Source organism: Neovison vison, chromosome 13 (genome assembly GCF_020171115.1).
Source record: "Neovison vison isolate M4711 chromosome 13, ASM_NN_V1, whole genome shotgun sequence".
Lineage (NCBI taxonomy): Eukaryota > Metazoa > Chordata > Mammalia > Carnivora > Mustelidae > Neogale > Neogale vison.
In genome coordinates this window covers 138,575,001-138,588,413 of record NC_058103.1, presented here as the reverse complement: position 1 = coordinate 138,588,413, position 13,413 = coordinate 138,575,001, and positions in this window count along the sequence as shown.

Here is a 13,413-nt window from a genome sequence, read left to right as displayed (position 1 = left end):
AAATTCATTCAGTGCACAGGTTTAAACAAATTCCTAAATTGACCAAACAATCTGTCATCCAAACTGGAACATGTTTTGAGTGTTATTAATAATGATGCTGGGGCAATGGGTGTAAGCCGGAACTGTCCCAGGCGAGCAAGAAGAATGATCACTCCACACATACCCCTCCTAAAACCACACTGCTTCATCTTCCATGCACCAATATATTTAGGAACTATATCCTGATTTAAAAATTAAAAAAAAAAAAAACAGACGCAGTTGGATTGTTTGTGTGTACTGAAAGTGTTATTTTGATAAATGTAAAAATGTTAAATATGCCACAAAATGTCTAAGCCTGTTTATTTTTTGCATGCCAATTAAAATTGTTTTTTATGACAATTCTGGGAATAGTCTAGAATTCTCTGATCCTCGTAGAAGCTCTCTCCACAGCCCTCGATGTGACCTTGCAGTGCAAGATCAATGTGTTCCGTCCTTGCAGTAGAACTCTCTGGACACTCTAAACCCAGCTGAAGTATTAAATCTTCTCAACTTCAATGTAGATAAAACCAAACTCCCCCTGAGACAGGTTCATCTTCCCTTGACTGGACTAAGGGCATTAGGTGCTTCTGTCATCTTTGGGCGGAGATATCACACTGTGATGCTTTGCAACTCTTGAGCTATGGGAGGCAGAGAGAGGAGAGATGTAAATGAGAGGCAGGGCCAGAACCCCTGTTTGGAGGGACTTCCACAGCCTCTGGAGCCTCTGATTTCTCACACTGCATGGGGCAGGGTGCACAAGCTGCAATGTCAAAGAGAACTCCAGGAACAGGGCAGAGAGCCAGGCACCTGTGCCCGGGTTGGCAGCATGGAAGTAGCTTCTGGGGAAGGGAAGGTGACAAGGACACATGCTGGTTCCCCATCTGACACGTACCTGCAGCACCATCTGGAACACCTCCTCTGAGCCGGGAAGTCCTATGGCCTCTGGGAGAAATAAGAGCCCTCTGCTGTAACCGCACAGACCCTGAGAAGACTCCGGAAGAGCAGTCACAGTTCCTGGTTCATCAAACCCTACTGGGCCAAAGACGCCTTGTGAGAATCCTCCAGCCGGCTCTGACCCCATTTTATGTGTCATAAACCTCCCAAGTAATTGACTCTTTTGCCTTGTTGAATGAATCACTTCACACACACACACACACACACACACACACTCACATGCACACATATGCACTCCACGTAATGTTTCCACACCCTTAAGCTTGAGTTTCACAATATTGTAAAATGCCCCTTTGGCATAGAGTACATGCCTTCATGGAAGGAAAGTCACTAACAACCACCCAAATTGTGATCAGCACTATAAGGAAAATGCAATAAGGTAGCCTGAGATGGGATGTAAGGAGCCCCGCAAGGTCTCGTGAGGTCATGAGATGTTGCCCAAGGTTGTAGATGATGGTGTCTCTGAGGATCCTTGTGGCAGTGGGACCCACAGATGTTCCAGGATGCCTGGATGCCCTTGATCAGCCTCACAAGTCCCTCAACTGTCTGGTCTACATGTGCTGCTGGTGGGAATGGATCTGTCAAAACCCATGATGGAATTTTGCTGAGCTCTCACACCACGGAGCCACCATGACCACCACCTGAAGAAGGGAGGAATTTCTTTTTATCCAAGCTATTGCCCTTATGGTCTCTTTCATCTTTCTTCTTTAAAATATGGTATTATTATCCCACTTACACATCAGAAAACCAAATTTCAAAAGCCTAAGGTGCATTCTTAATTCTTAAAACTATTACAAAGAATTGTCAACATTGAAATACCCTTTTTCTGACAAGCTTACATTTGGAAATTCTGCTGAAACAATTGGGTATCCGTTCTTAAAAATAAATGAGTATTTCTAATTATTATTGAAAATCATTTTGGGTTCTCGAAAACACAGAAAAAAGTAGTCTAATTCAACATTCACCACTAAGTTTCCGAACTGCCATGAAATTAGGAAATAAAAATGAATAATTTATTATGCATAAGAGCAGCATATCATAAAATAAGTTATATTATCTTTAAATGTGAGTTATTGCAAAATCAGGATGAGGATCATAGAGAATCACAATGTTGGTGGCCTTGTCTTGCAAATAAATTACCTAAAGAAAATTCCAAGAAAATTCTATGATCAAATATGTGTTTTCTCCAAAACTAAAATATTTCCTTCTCATAGACTTTAAACTTCTTACTTAAAAAAAAAGTCTGTTAGATTAGCCTTTTTATCTACAGAACTCCTGACACATTTCTGAACATAGAATCGATGCTTAAAATATACTTACTTGCTTAACTTATACAATATCTCACTCCCAGTTATAGTCTCAGAGAAGAAAAAGTATTTGCCTAGTGTTTTATAGTTTTTTAATTGCTTTTATAAATGACATTTTCAGATACAATTACTATGATTATCTCTCATATAAACTACTAGAAGCTAGAGCTAAAAAATAAACAAACACACACCTGTAAATTTTCCCAAGTAGACATGGCTTTTAAAAATTGTGTCTTGGGATTCCTAGGTGGCTCAGTCGGTTGGGCATCTGCCTCCAGCTTCAGGTCATGATCCCAAGGTCCTGAGATCAAGCCTTGCGTAGGGGTCCCTGCTCAGCAGGAAGTCTGTTTATCCCTCTCCCTCTGCCCCTCCCCCTGCTCCTGCTCACAGGTGTTCAATCTCTCTCTCTCTCTTTCTCACATGCTCTCTCTCTGTGTCTCAAATAAATAAATAAAATCTTTTTAAAAAACTGTGTCCTGATAAGTCAACATGTATCATTTGACTCCAGATCCTACCATCTCATGCGATCATATGCGATCGTAGACTTTCTTGAATGAATGGATACATCCACCCATCCATCAAGGAAACCACTGGAAAATGAGCAGTAAAATGTTTTGAAGCAACCAGCTCATGGATGATCAGTCCCAAGGTTATCATATATGTGTTTTTAATTATTTTTTTTCAAACAAGAATAAGGCAGGCAAAAAGCAAACACAAAGTGAACAAAAAAGATATTCCACCGAAACAGGAGTCCCATCGTCTTCAAGGGATATATGTGTATCTTTGCACTCAGAAAGGTTCAGAAGTACTTTCTTCACAAAAAGGGCTCACAAGGAACTGCATAGTTTGGCCTCATGGTCCAAGTGGCTCCTTGTTGGCGATGGCCATTGTCATAAGGCTGAATTTAACTTGAGAAGTATTGCATGCCATCTGGCTCCAAAGAGCAAATCTATTTTTATAATATCGAATTTGCAGTACGGGAAAACAACACACATGCTCGGAGCTGGATGAGCTTCCGTTTTTAACATGACTGACTTTCATTCATCTTCCTGGGGGCCCCGAACTGGGTGGGCTCTTTTTCTCTGCTTCAGGCCTTATCTCATTTAGAGTTGTATGATTAGGATTCCCAAGTCACTGAACAAACAAGGTACGATTCTCCGTAACAGACCTCTCGTTCATATACATTTCACTGACTTTCGTTGGAGAAGTCCAAGAGTGGCTATCATCTCCACACTAATAATATCCTTCAGTAAATGATAAAGTCAAGTCCAAAGTAAACCGAGAAGCTTTATCAGCATGTCAGACCTATCCCCTTACAGCTCCATACTTGCCAACTGTGTGTCCTCTTCCTAGACACAGAGTCAATGCACATTAAAAGGCACTTAGCAGAGTGGGTGTTTGTTTGCCAAAGGAGAGCAGGCTGCCCTCTGATTCCAGCCACCCTGGTTGTCACTCTCATCAGAGGAAGAGAGGTATACTTTACAGCTAGACTCCTTCCTTGATGATCTCTTGACTCGAGTCTCAGGGAAATTCAGAGTTTCCTGCCAAGTTACTCTTTCCCTTTCTCCTTGTTAATATTAACGGATGGACTTCTCAGAGGGAGATGGTATTTCTTACTGTGAAGAGAGAGAACACTGTGGTCGACCAGTTACTCTTCCACCCCGTTGTCAAAGAAGATGAGTCAAAAGGGATTTACACACCCAGTTAATCCTAACAGATGGCCCTTCCCCTGTATTCTGAGAGAAGTTGACAATCAATCCACATCCTCTCCAATTCCAAATTAGGCAAATTAACACACTGGCCTTGATTGTTGGTAAGCAGATTTAGCAAAATGGACACGGGAAAAGGAAGAGAGATTCACAAAAGGTCAAAAGGCCCTAAACACACCTCATTTCAAATTCTACCCCCGCACTCCAAGATCTGACATATCAATGATGTTTATCTGCAAAGGAGTGAAGGCAATGATATTTTTCCTTTCTGTCTCCTTTCCTTCGTGTGTGTGTGTGTGTGTGTGTGTGTGTGTGTGTGTGACCTATCACTGTATATCCAGGAAAGGTTGCTGCATATATGAATATGCTTGAACAACTTGTGTGACTATCCAAATATATCAAGTGTATGTATTGTGAATAGATCATACACCCAAAGGTATGTGGGTCTGTGCTGTCAAGAAGAGGAAACAATGGAAGCTGCTTACTTTGAGAATTGGCTATATGTTGTTGGTTTTCTTGACTTTTTTTTTTCCCCAATTGTAGACAAATATTCCCTGGGGAGTGGCTGGCTGAGGGAAGGTGTGATGGGATATGAAGGCTTTTGTCATAAAATCCCCATATAAAAATCCTGTCAAGATTGATAGGGACTGGAGTGTCTGTAACACTGTTGCTGTGTTGGTTTCATTCCAAACACAGCTTGCTTCTGAATGATCTGTCATTCTCATCAGACCTGAAGAAAAGAAAAGCTGGAGAGAAAAACATCTCATTGCCACCTATAGGCTGCACGGGAAAGGTCCCAGGACAACCACAAAGCTCAAGGAAGTAGCAAGAAGGAGAGGGTGTCCATCTCCGAGTCCTGAGTCTTCCCGTGTGGATTCGGATTTACCCTGCTCTGGTCCTTCTTTCAAACAACATTTCTCGTGCCAACATGTGGTGTAGGCATAATCAAGGATACAAAGGTAGAAAGGAAGTATCTTCCCGTGCGGCAATATGGTCAGATCTCTGGCCCAAGTTGGGCCATTGGACGTCTTTCCTACGTGAGCTTCTTCACTGTAGCAGAGAGTAACTGGGAGCTGAGTTAGCTAGTTCTAGGACTCAAGAGGAATGGTCCTAACCCAACTGTTGGAGGACCTCAGCACTGAAGTGATTCCATGCATTCTCAGGCCACTGGATTCCATCTTTTCGTGGCAACTTCCATGTCCTCCCGATGAAGATCTTTTTTTTTTTTTTTTAAATAAGATTCTTGTTCCAGTTATTTTCTGCTGATTACAAACCAAAGAAACTATTCACGCAGTTTCATTTTTAATATCTTATTATTCTTAATTAGTATAAACCTCCTTGGTGATTTTTCCCTTAACAGATAATGATCTATTCCCAGGGGGCCGGGGGAATGCTCCATTTATTTTCAGAGCAAGAGCATGAGAGACCAGCAAACATGCAGCTGAAAGTTCCCTGAGGAAAGTGATTGTGTCGTACATATTTTTGGTATTGTACTCATGCAATTCCCCAGAGCAACAACTCACTAGTTATTCCCATCACTTAACAACCCACCAAATAAAGGGCTCAATGTTTTCATTAGGATCACATCACTCAGGAACCTACTGGAAGGAAGATCCAAATACCAAAATCCTACTTCAGAATTAGAGAAATGTAACTGATACTATGTTCAGTTCTACTTATATGGAGCTGACTGCATCTGTTTCATTAATGTGAGAATGACCAGTTGCACTTTCTATCTGCTTACCAATAAAAGGGAATTCTGAGCAGCCGTATTTACCATTGCCAAGCTCTCCATAAACCAGCCTTGTCATAACAGATAGCCTGTACTCAAAAAAGACATTCAGCAGCTCTCGCAGTGACCCAGTATTGTAAATGAAAAGGTTTGCCCGTCAGTATGATTCTTTCTGCCCTCCCACCTTCCCTCTTCCTGAGCCGCCATCTGGGTAGAGATGCAGGAAGGCATTGCCAAAAATAGCTTCATCAAACAATCAGTGTCCCTATATGACAGCACCCCAAGATGAAGCTGTTACCTCAGGGTAGGGACAAGATCAGCATTAAAGGGTCTTCTAGATTTTAGATTTAGTACAGCTACAGGTCTGGTGGTTCGGAGGTTGGGTGGTTGGGTTGGGTTTTAATTCCAGCCAAACCGATTCAGAGACAACTTAAACTCTGTTATCCAATGAGCCTCCGTGATTGGTAAGAGTGAACAGTGAATGACTGTAGTGTCCATGAGCCTCAGATAAGGCACTCGGACAACCTTTGCCTAATAGGCAACTGTAAAACATTTCAAGACAAAAATGCAAGTTTCCATTCTACAATCTCAACCAGAAGTGACATATAACAAGCTACCATCCACTAGAACTATTAATTCTGTCATCTCAGTTTTGGAAAAAGGTTCCATTCAGAACCTCTTTCTCCTTATCCAATAGACTGGGAGATACGTCAAGCTGAAGGCTGAGCCCAGACTGCAGAATTTTGTCTAATTCTCTGAGTTACTCAGAAAGCCCTGAGTACCCTCCATTTCACTGTATTATAATAAGACAAATTACTCTGGTGTCACAGACCTTGAATACCTATTAACCTTGATAAGCACATACCTCTAAACAAAAAGGGAATCAATTTGCATTTTCCTTTCTGCTGGCTAACATAATGCTTCATTTTACAGTTTGCTATTAAGGGCTATTGCTATCTTTACATACCACATTAGGCAGTTTGTGTCTGTTGTCCGCGCTTAGTTCCATCAGAATGTTTCAGCTTGAAGGCATTTTCACAATGATGTTGTTTTGTCCTGCCCGACTCTATTATCTTGAGGGTGTTTATCCCAACAGATCTCTTCAAGACCTGAAAACTGTCCTCTGTGAGAACATGTCAGTCATCACCTTCCTTCACAATCAGAATGAATAATGCTCAAGGTTTCAGGGAGAGCACACACACACACACACACACACACTCAATGACTCACCTGGGTTGGCAGATAGGTAAAGCCACGAAGCTTCTTGAACTGACCTTAATGAATTAAAACCCGCACCACAGGCACAAGGAATCCCTTGAACAAGAATTTGAAGAAGAATTCTAAACCATTTCACCAGGCTGACGAGGGCAGCAAACCAAACCATGCCTGGCCTTTGAATTAGCATTTTCTCCTCTGATCTACGGCCTCTTAATTTTCTGGGGCAGAAGAAATAAACCACAAGCATTCATTAAGCAAACATCTGTGTATGGGAAGAAACGAGACGCATACCCATTCTGGAAACCACAAACACTGGAGTTAGAATAATTGAGAAATGGCCACTGTCAGGTAGGGTAACGCAATTATTATAGATGTAACCTTTGGGTAAGTAAAGCCCGAAAGTCTTAACCTAGAAAGATAGATGCACTCGGTGAAAAAGAATGATCACCAAAGACCCATTTTACAATGAAAAACCATATAAGTTGTGGCTGCAGAACACCATTCCAACAGTGACAAATTGCTTGGTCAGAGATCAAAAATTACAGCATAAAATATTGATATTTTAAAATTGAGTTTCCATAATAAAAGGAAAAAAAAAACACAAAAGAGCCATTTTCTCCCAGCATGTTTGGTAACCATATTTTAATGTAAAGTCAGCTTTTCCTCATCTGATATTAGTTCTGTAACTCCTTTCATGTCATGATTCCATTTTAAATCAATAAAGAAGAGGTCTGGAATATTTTTACATGTGTGAAAAGTCTGACTCTCGAATGCCAACTACTTAATTTCTTCAGTACTGATGAGTCCCAATTTGTCATGAAGAAACTAGGTTCTAAGATCCTAATGGACAGGTAAATCACCTTTAAATTTTGTCCAGAGCCTTGTGTGAAGTAGCTAATGATGATGGAAGAGAGGCTGATAAATAAAAATAAGAAAACCCCTAGCAGAATTATTGATCCTTGGAATACATAGGCAGCCCCGGAGGAGTGGAAAACATAACACTCCACTCAGAAACGTCTACTTTCAGTGGAGTCCAGCGAAAGAGAAGAAAACACAGGTTTCTAAGACAAGGAGGTACGAACCCTATGATAGTGTCTGGAGTAAGCCCTTGGGAAGAAATGAAGAAGAAGGCTTTCCACCAGCGCTGGGAAAGTTCCCAGTCCAGAGTGGAGTTCGACAAGAAAGTAATCCAAACACCCAGCCTGCAGGAAATGCTGGGACCATGCCCCGCCCCCTTTCATGCAGGATTGAGAATCATTTCCATATTAGCATCTCTGCAACCTCATGATATTCCTTTGAGCCTGATGTTAATTATCATCAGCCCGCATCAGGACACTTTGGGGACACTGGGAGGTTACCTGAGAGTCAGGTAGGAAGTCGAGGCAAGGAACCTTATGAATTCCTAGCATCCAGAGTGGGGGACAGCTGTCACTTTCCACAGCATTTCCCCAGGAGTGTCGAGTCCATGGTATTTCTAAGTCCCTCTTGGAGGAATGCAAAGCTGCTTCGTTTAATTTGTTTTTGCTCCCACACCCGTCAGCCTGACCCCAGCTTGACGATGCTCACCAAAAAGCTGAAAGAATATTTATGGGATTCCTTAAACCCCAATTCAAAAAATCCAAAACCAAGCCACTGTCACTCAAATGTCCTCAACATCCACAGCACAACCTCCTACTACAAGGCCAAAGGAAAGTTTCCCAAAGGAGGTGGGGAAAACATTTACTCTGGTAAAATGGGAGTGATTTTTTTTCCTTTTTTCAGAAATAAAAGTACTTTTAATGATGACTAGAAGCTCCACTTAAAGGATTTTAAATAAATGTCGAAACCAATCAAAAACTGGGTAGGGCTATATATTTGTATTATCTCAAGACTTTTCCTCCTACAAAAGGGCTCCCTGCAGAATACTTCTAAATGGCGAACTCCCCTGGTGCATTTAAACAGTGTTTACAGTTCATTAACTACTCACAAAAAGGCTGGTGCAGAAAAACTGCCCAAGTATGAGAATCTCTCATTGACAAACCAAAATTTAAGGGAAGGATGACTGAGAGATGGAATTCAGTTTGTCAGAAACGAATTTTCATAATGAATTTTGGAACATGTGTAGGTCGATAAGCCATTCTTGCATAACGTTTCCTCCTTGCCTGCAAACAGATCCAACTTTAAAGAACATTTTAATTATTTGTTTACTTAATACAATTTTTTAATTGAAGTACGGTTGACACACAATGTTACACTAGTTTTCAGGTGCACACCATAGTGATTCGACAAGTCTATATGTTACATTGTCTTCACCAACTGTCACCATGCAAAGCTATTACAATACCATTAGCTATATTCTCTATGCTGTATCTTTTATTCCCTTGACTTATTCATTCCATAACTGGAAACCTGGACCTCCTACTCCCCTTCACTCATTTTGTCCCTCCCTCTCCCTTCTGGTAACTGTCAGTTTCTTTTCTGTAGAACACTATTTTTATTTTTATTTTTTTTAATATTTTATTTATTTGTTTGATAGTGAGAAAGAGAGAGAGAGAGCACACACACAAGTAGGGGGAGCAGCAGGCAGAGGGAGAAACAGGCTTTCTGCTGAGCAGGGAGCCTGATGCGGGGCTTGATCCCAGGACCCTGGAATCATGACCTGAGCCGAAGGCAGACACTTAACGACTGAGCCACCCAGGCGCCCTAGAACACTATTTTTAATGACAAAGTATTTGAACATTATATAAAAATATTAAAACTCACTAAACTACGACCCAAGTGTTGGTGTTTAGGTGGTTGTCAAGGTTTTTTTTAATTCAATAAATATTATTAATATCCAGGTGCACAAAGTTTTGTCCAGGTTTGTGTAAGATTCTTTAGTGTTGACTTGTAAAAGTAGAATTCAAGGCTACAACACACACAGTTTTTATGTTCCCAATTTAAATGATTCAAATACTTTCCAGAAAGATAGTTCTAATATATGTTTCCTTTACCACAATGGTTTTATCACTGAATCTTCACCAGGAATGAGTATGAACATTTTAAGAATGGCTCTCAATATTTTAGTTGGAAATATTACTTCTTGTTATTTATTTGAAAACAGTCTGACAACTAAGTTGAACAACTGATTATTTTAATTAGCAATTTGCATTTCTTCACGTAAACTGCTTTGTTCTTGCAGTATTTTCCTGAAGTAAATCTCAGTATTTTTCTATATGAGCTCTTCACATATTAAGGATAACATTTTTCCTTTCATATCAGTTACAATTTTTTTTTCCTAGTTAGGTGTTTGCAATTTAATTTTGCTAGCAAGATTTTTAATGTGTGTTTTTGATTTTTTTTTATTTTCAATTTTGACTTAGAAAATCCTTTCCCAAGAAACTATACTAAAAAGTTACATGAAAAACTCATTGATATTTTCATCAATTGTTTTCGATGTTCTGTAAAAAAAATTCCGTTACCAGCTGGGTGAGTAGGATTGCTTTCCTAATCTCTCTAAAACTATTTCCTCTTCTACCGTATGTTCTAGACCTTCCATGAAATGACATTTGAAAGCTCTCTGTCCTCAGAAGTTGATAAAAATAGAATAAAAATAAAATAAAAATAAAAATTCAATAATATTTATTATTAGTGTTGATGAATCTGACAGTTCAGAAAGTTTCAATGTATTTTGGCCAAGACAAACAACACAAAATGCATCTTCAATAGCTTTCAACAGTGTAGAAGTCAGTATTTGGCTTTGGCCAAGTGGAAAATAACTAAATTTTATAGGAGCGTCTTCTTTGAACTGAATTTCATGATGACCTTTACCCTTATGGGTTTTTTTTTTTTCTTTCTTCAAAACCCTTCTCCACAAAATGTGTAATAAGAGGCTAATGTGTCTCTGAGCTGAGCAGAATCTTTGAAACTTTTTGCACTATGATCTTGGGAAAAGGTTTTCTCCCTCTGAGCTCTGAGCCACGGCCCTTGCCCCCACCTTGCTGCTGTGGTTTAATATGGCTTGGACCGTCTTCTCATATCCACAGCTCCTATATGAATCATTTTCACCACTGAGTTCTGATCATTATACACAAGGTCACTTTTTAATTAGAACAATATAGTAAAACATATGCTAGGAAGATAAATGAGGTACAAAGTTAGCCGTGCTACAGTGAACCCTTTTATTGGAAAGCCCTTAAAAATAATAAGCATCTTGTCTAGTCCAGGGGCCTTTGCAACATATTTCAGGACAGCCAAGTGCCTGCCATAGTGAATGAATATCCTGTTAGAGTGAACAATCATTTGGCAGCATAGGTTATTTTAATGGACACATCACTTTAAACGAAGCTTTCACCATCTGTTCTGCCCTCTAATTACAGATGCAAAAAGAACATAATTCACAATTGCATCATAAAAAAGTAAGATATAAGTGATTTAAATGCATGTGTGCCTTCCTTATTCAATGCGGCATGCAGCTGTTATGTTGTTTTCATGTTTCAAACACAAATGAGGCTGGAAATCGCTCTTCTCTGATGCAGTGAATTCCCCGATACAGGACATTTTGGGGGGTGGGGGCGAATAGAGGCAAAAGTGTGTGTTTCCACACAAAACTCTGTGATCGGCTAGCCATGTGTGATGGAGTGCATGTTTGGCGGGGAAATCTAATTTCCAGTGGGCTCTTTATTTGGCTTTTCACATCTCAATGCCTGCTCAGGTGCGTGTACTTCTGGAATAACCAACCAGTGTGGGTGGATGTGTTATAACAAAGAAACACTCCTTCACAATCACGTGAGCATGCTGGTTACCCTAACAGCAAAGATGTGACTCTTGGCATAAGCCCATATTGTGTGTAAGAGATGAATCCTTTCTGATTTCCCAAGACTAAGACTAAAACTCTTTGGAGTTTTAAGCAGAAAGATGGAGCCATTTTCCTTTCCCCTCATGTCTCAAAAATACTTCAAGAGTCCCTTGTAAATTTACAAGTTAATGATTACTCATTTAGGGAAGGATATCTAAACACGCCAGCTTCAAGGTGAACTGTACTGTTCATTGAGAATGTGTGAAAAGTCCACTGATACTTAGTACCAACACAATGGCAACATAGCCAGAATACCATGTTGCTTCTCTCTCTCTCTCTTTTTTTTTAAGATTTTATTTATTTATTTGACAGAGAGATCACAAGTAGGCAGAGAGGCAGGCAGAAAGAGAGGGGGTGGGAAAGCAGGCTCCCTGCTGAGTAAAGAGTCTGATGCGGGGCTCGATTCCAGGACCCTGGAATCATGACCTGAGCTGAAGGCAGAGGCTTTAACCCAATGAGCCACCCAGGCACCCCTCATGTTGCTTCTTACAGAACTTTGTTAAATTCACCCTAGATATGCTCCATTTGTTTTCAAACAATGAAGTTGGATAGTCAAATGAAGTTTTAATAGAGTAAAATATTTAAAGTAATAGAGTAAAATATTTCTGAGGGCTAAATGCTGGGGAATGGTGCTAAAAAATTAATTAATTGGTGAAAAGAGTGCAAGCAAATGGCTTAAAAAGCCATACATATTATTTAAAATTACATGTTGTAATCCTGTCAGAGATGGGAAAATATTGTCCCAAAGAGTTCTTCCGTCAGCTTTTCTATGGTCTTGCTAAGAATGATTTACACTTTCCATATTCATTGTTAATAGACAGGTGTTTTGAATGTGTCTGTTAAGTAGTTTGAAAATCCATCCTTCCCCCAAAATAAACTTAGATTTCTAATACGCCTGGTAACTATTCTATTTTTTTTGTCACAGATTATTCAGAGATAAATAATAGTTAGGATAATCTAAATATAAATATTGCAATTATTGTATTCAAAACATATAATTTATAAAACCATTTATTATATATGTATACATAACAAATACACAAACTTATAAATGTATACATTCAGCATAGATATTTGTATATGTACAATAGTGATGGTATTCAGCAAAACATAATTCATCCATATTGATTGCTTACATACAGCAATGTTTCTTATTGGCCAATGCCTCTGCAGAACTAATTGTTACATATTTGTACATCACCTCTACACACCATGGACAAGAAATTAAAGCAAAATGCTATTCAAGGTTATCCTTGAGTGATTATATCAAAACAAAGTAATCCTCTGATACAGTTTTTCAAAATTTTAAAATTCTGTTTTGGGTATTTATAATTTTTAAGTACTGAGAAAATGTATATTTTAAAACTCCAAACAGAAAAAACTTCGAGTGTTAAAATTTCAAGCTTACTATTGCATTCATGTTTTTCTGAGACCCAGTTCAAATTGGTGTAGATTTGGTTTATGATCTCTCTGTGTCACAGAAAACTTGATTACACATGGATTCAGATTAGAAGTAACCAATCAATTCATTATATCAATTTATTCATAAAGTAGCTTGAAAATGATCATTATTTACTTTTTTATAAATCACTGTTTTAAAGGAAAACATAGCACACAACCAGAAACTCCCATCAAAGTCTCTTGAATGTTCATTTGTGT